The sequence below is a fragment of the Arachis hypogaea genome, chromosome 9 (genome assembly GCF_003086295.3).
Source record: "Arachis hypogaea cultivar Tifrunner chromosome 9, arahy.Tifrunner.gnm2.J5K5, whole genome shotgun sequence".
NCBI lineage: Eukaryota > Viridiplantae > Streptophyta > Magnoliopsida > Fabales > Fabaceae > Arachis > Arachis hypogaea.
In genome coordinates this window covers 35,168,427-35,177,324 of record NC_092044.1, presented here as the reverse complement: position 1 = coordinate 35,177,324, position 8,898 = coordinate 35,168,427, and the positions used below count along the sequence as shown (strand labels likewise).

At 27.9% G+C, this 8,898-nt stretch overlaps 1 long non-coding RNA gene across 1 annotated transcript; it reads right to left on the bottom strand.

The window, feature by feature from the left end:
* Positions 1-6,838: 6,838 nt before the first annotated feature.
* On the bottom strand, positions 6,839-7,807 carry LOC140174965 (uncharacterized). Its single transcript, XR_011865123.1, has 2 exons — positions 7,681-7,807; positions 6,839-7,456 (listed from the first exon to the last, which is right to left on the bottom strand). It is a non-coding gene; the product is annotated as an uncharacterized lncRNA (long non-coding RNA).
* Positions 7,808-8,898: the final 1,091 nt, after the last annotated feature.

The window sequence follows — 8,898 nt, the reverse complement described above, 5'->3', positions numbered from 1 at the left end:
TAATAGGCTAGAAAAGACTAAAAAAGAGTAAAAAGATTGATATCTATCTTATCGAATTAGAAATGAAGTTTATGAAAAGTATAGATCTGAAAAAATGATTCTACAGTTGCCAATTTTAAATGTTACCAGGTGATATGTATAATATATTGGTTTTCTAATATATTATACCATTTAAATTTTTTTGTCCTTCTAAAATATCTCTGTCTTCAGAATTTTTTTTTATTGTTATATTTGTTTTGTGTTTAGATTTTTGGTTAATTGGCTAGTTTTAATTTATGATTACTGAATGTAGATATCCTTTAGGATTACATTAATTTTGTTCTATTTCATATGGCTTGGACATTAAAATATTAGTAGATTTAGTTTATATCATGATTAGATTTATGACTCACTCAGATATTATTATATTTTAAGGAATGTGAACTAATTTTTAACATTCTATTTAGTGTCTTGTTAAGATTTTCAATTGTGATTCGTAAAAGGTTTTTAAATAGACTCTTAAGATTTCATAGGTTAAGCGCATGACTTATTCGTAAATTAAGATTTAGTTCGATAAAATTTTTATTTTTTAAAATTTGTAGTATATGTATTTAGTAAATTAAATTAAAAATGACTTTTAATTAGCATAAGTAATAAGTATAATTGATAAAATAAGTTTTAAAATTAAAAAAGATTATAATAGATATTAGGTATTTTTAAATTTAAAATTTAAAAATATTCTAATAAATTTAAAATTTAGATATTAATTAATTGATGAGATTATATAAGATTTTTTAATTTTAATAAACACAAATTAATTTTAAAAAAAAAATCTCTTAAATATTTTTAAAAATTTAAAAACTGCAAATATAAACACATAAACTTTTTAATTTACTAAATAAGTTAGACTTTTTAAATATGTAAAATGTTACTAAACTAAGTCTAAGTCAAATTTTTTAACAAATCATGCACGAGTGTAAAATGATTGCTTGAGCAAATTTACAAACGGGTAATAGTTAATTAGAACTCTCTCTTCATAAATATGGTCGTATATATCTAACGGGTCTGCTACACATACAAGCACTAAGGTCTTACAAGTGTTACAAGCCCCCAACCCACAAACATTCTACACGCACACTAATTATATTGAATGGAGCGTAATATTCACGCGCTCCCACTCAAACGGTTACGCTTCTCTTCGCGTAAACTGCCCCTTAATGGCAGACTCTTCTACTTCTTCTACTTCTCAAAGCCATTTAGAGAAACGCAACCCTTTCATTTTCGAGCAACATTCGAAACTCAAGATATACAACTCGTCGCTAACATTCGAAAACTCCATCAACACACCATAAAACTCTCGATCAAGAATCTCCAGAGAAAACAAAGCTATAATACTCAAGGTACGTTACATTACCATTCTTGTATATTTTTCAGATTTCGAACTAGGTTTTACTATTCTTCTACGTTGTTGTACGTTTTACTGTTCTTCTTGCTCTACGTCTCATTTTACAGTTTATAATGTTCTAGGTTTTACTGTTATTCTTGCTTCTATGTTACATTGTTCTTCTTCGTTCTTGTAGGTGTTACTGTTCTTGTTGTCCTAGTTCTTCTGGTAACTGATTTTTGGGGGTATATTCCGTAGTTTGGTGGGTGTATATGGAGTAATTTGTTGGGTGTATATGGCATAAAATGTTGGGTGTATATTTCTGAACTGATATACTGTAATAGTCAGCACTTGCTTATATTTGCTTGTCCATGGGTGTATATTGCTTGACCTTGTAATGTTGCTTGATATTGATGCATGTTTGAGTGATACCTGACTGATATATATGGGTGTATCTGAATCATATCTATGGGTGTATCTGACTGATATATATGGGTGTATCTGACTGATATCTATGGGTGTATCTGAATCATATCTATAGGTGTATCTTACTGATATCTTTGGGTGTATTTTTCATTTCAGAGAAAATGGGAACGAGAAACCAACCTGGAAGAAATGTAAGAACAAATATATGTCTTACATGAAATCAGTTTTATATAATAGAAATATATCTGACTATAATTTTATTTTTGTTTACAGCAAACCAAAGACCTTAAGTGTGCAACACATTTGTTAAGTGAGAAATTCAGAAACATGAGCGAGGAGAAGAAAACAATTGTTAGGGATTTGGGATTTGGTGGCCTGATGCACATCCCACCGTCAAGGGTGCATCACCAAATTGTCAGATAGATTCTAAGGATATTGACACTGATTAATGTAAATGTTATATAGTCCTGTAACAAATTGAACACATGCTGTAAAAATTTTCCAATTATAATCCAGTTTATTGTAAAATTTCTTTCAATAATTAAACTCTCTTTGTTGTATTCAAAATGTATGAATTATAGGTACTATAATATGAAGAAAAACATCAAACCAAATATACACCCATAACCTGCCATTTTTTACACCCAAAAAAAGTTGAATATACACCCAAAAATCTATCCCCCTAATGCTTTATCCCTAAAATTCTGAACCCTAAACACTTAAAACCTAAACCCTAACCCCTAACCCGTAAACCCTAAAACCTAAACCGTAAACCCTAAAACCGTAAACCCTAATACCTAAAACCCTTAAACCGTTGTAAAAAAACAGTATTTTATAACATAAAAACAAGATTCTGAAGTATATATATGTATATATATGTAAAATGTGAAATACAAGAAAATTCAGAAATACACCCAAAAGAACACTACTTTTACACCCAAAAGAATGCATACTCTCGCTACTTTGTGTGCTTCTCATCCCTGTCCAGAAGTGGTGATCCAGATAGATTGGAACCCATATATGACGGTCTTTACAGAGATCTGCAGAATACACCCAAACACAGACTATAAATACACGCGAAAAAAATTAAATTTACACCTCTGCTGCAGATTTTAAACAAACATTACCTGAAAGCCACTTGTTATCCACAAGACTAAAATTTAGCAGAAAATCATTTCAATTCCTATCAAATGAGTCTTTAAGCACACCCATGCTTCTCGCACTTCTCTCGTAATGTAATTCCTCACATCCTTTTCAATAAAATTTAACTCACGATGACCCCCGGCAGCCGCAACAAATGATTGGTAAGTTTTGCTTAGTCTAATACCAGCCTCCTCGTTATTTTCTATTGTACGACGAATGGACATGCTTAGTTCCCTGTACTGTTTGAGATAATTTAGATTTCCATTTCCCTCTCTGCTACATGTAATCAATTGGTTCTTAATCTCGTTTCCCTTCCTATTTGTGCTCCGAACTCTTGTAGAAAACCCTGCAGCCTTGGCGTAGTTCCTGTAAACTTTTCCAGCATCTTCAAGGATGGTAAAGGTCATTCCAACCTTGGGAACAAACTGGTCATCAACAACAGAGAGAAGCTGTAGAATACACCATGTCAAAAACTAAAAATACACCCAATCATGTCTGATATAATACACCCGAACCGCAACAACTCAACTAAAATGACAATAAAAGCCATAAAATGTAAATACACAGGCTGCAGAATACACCATGTCAAAAACTAGAAACACACCCAATCGTGTCTGATATAATACACCCGAACCACAATAACTTAGTTAAAATAACAGAAAAACCACTAAACTGTAAATACACCCACACTTCCCTAAAAAATACACCCAAAAAAGTTCTGATCTACACCTGATCATCTGCTATAAATTCCAGAAAATTAATCAAAACTAATACATTACATTCAATCCACAAATTTATCTTCATGCGTTAGTTTGATAGTCAATGTTCACAAATTATTCACCTACACAATGCTATACAAATTACTGTAACAAAATTCATAGTAATCCTATGTAAATCAAACCTCAGGAACTTCGTTAGATTCAAATTCATAATCTACTTCGCTTGGATTCAGTTGATAATCTGAGGTTGAATCATCCATTATCTTCAAAACGAGTTCAAACTTTGATTTCAGAAAACAAAAAATCAAATAGAAAACGAAGCTGGAGTTACAGAGAGAGGAACTAACGTAAATGACGAAGAAGAAACGAGTGAGAAAGGAGGGGAAAAGAACGATCAAAGAAACCAGGGAAAACTTCGCGAGAAGAAGAACGAGCAAATCTGCAAATAAGGAAAATGAAGAAGGAAACAAATCTTTTAAATTTGGTAGTTATATATAGCGCGTGTATACGACCTAGCCATTGGAGCGCGTTTTAGGTTTTAGGGTGTTAAGTAACTTGTAAAGCATACAAGTCGTTAGCGCTTGTATGCAGAGCTTTTCTGTATATCTAAAAAGGAAAAAGTTTGATAACCAAAAATTTTCAGCCATAATTAGTCAAAGTTTCTATAATTTACTTCATTTATATCATTTAATATTAGTTTTATTTTTTATTTCTCTCTTATCATTTTACTTATCATATTCTTATCAATTCTACTTATTAATGATATTAATTATAATATAATATTCTTGTAATTAATACTTAATATTTCTTTTATAATTTAATTTTTATATTTAAGAATACATTAAATATTAATAATAATAATAATAAGAATGGACGGTAATAATTACATTAATTGAGTTAATTACACTTAATTCTTTGTTTTCCTTAAGGCATTTAATATCAATCAATAGAAATATAAAAAAATCATTAATTCTTTGTTTCCGTTAAGGCATTTACTTACACTTTATTCTTTGTAATATATACCTTCCATTAATTTAATTATTATCATTCAAAAATCATGACTATAATACCATTGCAAGCATAATAGTGTATAAGTCAAGAAATTTTACAAGTCGCGTTTATTGTTGCAAATAGTATGGCATTTGAATTCGAATTTAATACGGTACTTATGGTAGAAGGTGCTGATGAAGAATTTGAACAACAGATAGATTCATCCGACGAGATTGTTGTCAGTCAACCAATTCTCGAGAATATGAAAAACCACACTAGCTTTGATAAGGTATGGTAATAAACTGATTTTTTTTGTGCTTTTATGTGCATTTATAATTATATTGTATACTAACTAAGTTTATACACATAACATTTATACGTACATATACATAATATCCATAATTACATACAACTAACATCTAAAAATTAAATTCATGTTTATTAGATATTACATCTATACACATATCATTTTTTAGTTATTGCATATGTAAATATAAAGTTAACACATGTTTTTTAAATTTTATAATTGAATTTAAAAAAATATCAAATTTTTAAATTAGTTTATTCAATTGATAAATTTACACATAATATCTATAAATTCATACACATAACATCCATAATTTCATGTTAATAACATCTATAATTTGTATTCATAATATTTATAATTTCATACCTATAATGTTTATAATTAATAAATTTTTATAATTAATATTATCAAATTTTAAATTATTCGTCTTATTGTATTTTTTAAATTATCTCATATGTGTACTAATAGGCCATGATTTTAATTATTTTAATATTTTTATTTAATATTCATATATATACTTATTTATTGATTTTAATATGACGAGTTAATAATTATTTTAAAAAATTTATTTTTTAATTTTTGTTTATATTTTATATTTTATATTTTATTTTTTAATAGTCTATATGTAAAATATAAGTTGTATAGTACAAGTTGTTAAAACTTTTTAATTTAATTTTCATATTTTTTGTAGAGAATTATTACATTTTAATGGATAATAATGTGATTGAAAGATGTTAGGGATTTGATTTGGAAGAAACTGAAATTAATTTTGGAAAGAACATTAATGACTCCAAACATGCAGCAAAATAGTAGGTGATAAGGAGGATAAGTGATAAGGAGCTGTATGTCACTTGCTTATCAAGAGGATAGGAATTTTTATGTAATATTCTTATACTGTAATTATTTTTTGGCTACCTAGCATTAAATTAAAAAAAATAATAATATATTTTAGATACTAGTTGGATAATAATTATAATATTATTTTATTAATTTTATATAGAAATGCAATTTAGAGTTATAGATTTTATATTTCTGTATCAAATGTATCTTTAATTTTTTTATTATAATTTTTACTTTCTCAATTTAAATTTTGTATTATAGTATGATGTTTTGTTATTATAAATTTATGAATATTTTTTAGAGGAATCTCATAATTTATATTTTTATGTTTCTTTTGATTTTATCTAATAAAATTTAAATCGTGATAGAGCACTAAATATTTGCTTCTTTGTATATATGTAAATGTTGCTAAATTAATAGTTTTAGTACAAAATTTTAAAAGTTTATTGTCTAGATTTATGTGTTAATGAGTGTTGAGTTTATGAGTAAATCTTAGCATTATCACATAATTTATGCATTAAATTACACTTGCATTGATTTATTAGAAAATAATAATGTCTATTATTTTGTAGCAATTTATATAAATTATAAAAAAATTTATATAATAAATTTTAGTTTGAAAAAATTTCATAAACATTTGTTTTAATTTTATTTAGGTGAAAAAGACATTAAAGGGTACGAAATAAAAATATATAAAATTAATCTTATATACAAAAATAAAGGACGGAGAAATTTAGTCTTGGATGAAATTTTCTATACATAATTAACACACCTTGAAATTTTAACATGGTGAAAAGCCAATAAATATATTTCAACCAAGATTTGGTATTTTATCTTCACTAGTTTCTTTTTAAAAATTATCAAATTTATTTTATTGCAATCTTTAGCTATGATAAAGTTGAAAAAATTTAAATATTTAACAAATTAGTAAAATAAAATTAGACATTGAATAAACTAATAGAGAATTTAGATTTTGACCAAAAGTTTTTAAATTTATAAAACAACCACCACCATGCTAGATACAAACAAAAAACAACTACCTGTATAAAATACTTGTTAAAATTTTAAATAGATTCAATAAATTAAATAATATATATTTCTATACAAATATATGACATAATATAGAAATTCGTCCCAACCTCTACTAAAGCACCAATTAGAAACTTATTGTCGTCATAGTATGAACATATATCTGTCTTAAGCTGCTCAACATAATCCTTCCTCCTTGACCTTTCTTGCTTCAAGGCCTTAAAATTTGAAAGAACATAAACAACTAGAAAAACAAACATCCAACACAATCACAACACCAACCAAATAAGGTAGCACATTGAATGAATCATGAAGACAGTCAAGCATAGTCTGATGGAAATCAATTCACTCTCTTTAATCCTCCTCTGTATATTGGAAAGATCAGGCAAACGCAGATTTTCCTTTTATCAGAACTAAAATAAAAAATTTAAAAATAAATAAAGAAACCAACAAACCAACTTCTTGGGTTAGTAATCTAAACTCATCAGACTCCAATTTTGATGTTGAATTGCATTTCAGCCTAAGCATCTTCTTCTTTCTTCTTCCTTTCCTCATCAATGATTCTCGACTTCTTTTTAATGTCATAGTCATCCGAGTCAACATCTAAATCCTATCCTGAATCAGAAGTGGAGTCTTTCTCTGCATAACAAACAACAAACCAAAAATAAATAAAAGTTAAAAACAAGACATAAACAACAAAAATATGTGCAAATGGTTGGGATAAAGGCTGAAATGCAGAGAAGAAGTGTAGGAATTTTCTCTCTTTCTCTCCTTAAAACATGGTCAAAATGTGCAAAAAAATGTATAAAGTGTTTCATGAATTTGTGATAAGGATTCCTTAAATGAAAAATCTGAGTCTTAACTAATTAATTGTAGTCAATAGGGCTAAAAAAATCAGAGAAGAGTTGGCTAAGATCGAGAGAGGAGGGACGTGATTCTGAGAGAACACAATTAGATTTATAATGATGTGTTTATTCACAATTAACTGCGATTCTTGTGGTTAAAAATTACAAAAGAGGAGTAAGAGGCTGAGATAATCTCGGCCTAGAGGCTAAGAGGGAGGGGACGAAATACTTGGGTGGCAAGTAAGAGAGTTTGGGGTCTCTAAGAGTTGTTTGCGAAATGTTAATAAGAATTCGGTTCGAGGTAATTTTTATCGTGTGGTAAGATAATCAATGGCTAAGATTTATTCTTAAATAAATAAATTATGAATGGATGGCTAATATTAACTTTGAGACAGAATTACCAAAGTAGAAGTTATTTTTACTACTGATTCCGAGTTTTTTAATTATTAACTTTTTTACAACGCACGCAAACCGTCGCTAAAAGTGAATTTTCGACTCAAAATGTCTCTAATGAAGAAAATAAACCAATGACAAATAAGTATTTACTTTTTATTAGTGAAATTTGATTTTAAGAAATTAATTACTCTTGTAAAATCAAGTTTCACCTATTAATTATTATTTTATAATTTATTTTTGTTTTTTTCACCATTCGGCTGTAGTTCAGAATTTTGTAAGATAAATTTTAAAATAATAAAAAAAAGTCAGGTACCAAAAATTGATTCTTACACTATGCACATACACCATCCTCTCATGCAAAAACAAAAATTTAATCATGTCCTAATAGGCCCGTTCCGATCATCATAGGCCCAAGAGTATATCAATCTGGTCCAATACAACGTCGACTTAGCTCCCACCACTTCATCTGAGCCACTTAAGCGGACTATAGCAAGAGCATGAGCAAAAATAATTATCTACAACATCAACCAAGCTAATGAACGTGCATCTTACACCTTCTTACGATAATGTTCACTAAAACTCCCTTACCCCTAATATGAACCAAACCAACCATTTTTTTAACAATAAATCTCAAAAGTGTTGAACATCGAAACGTTTCTTTTATATATATATATATATCATCATTTTAGTTATTTTTCTTACATATGGAAGTCAGATGATTAAGTTAAATTCATGTATTTAAAAAAAAAAAATAAAACAAGACCAACGGTTAACGGTCAAGTTGAAAGTTTTCACATTAATTTAAAATTGCAACAATAAAGCTTTGATCTTTATAAGATC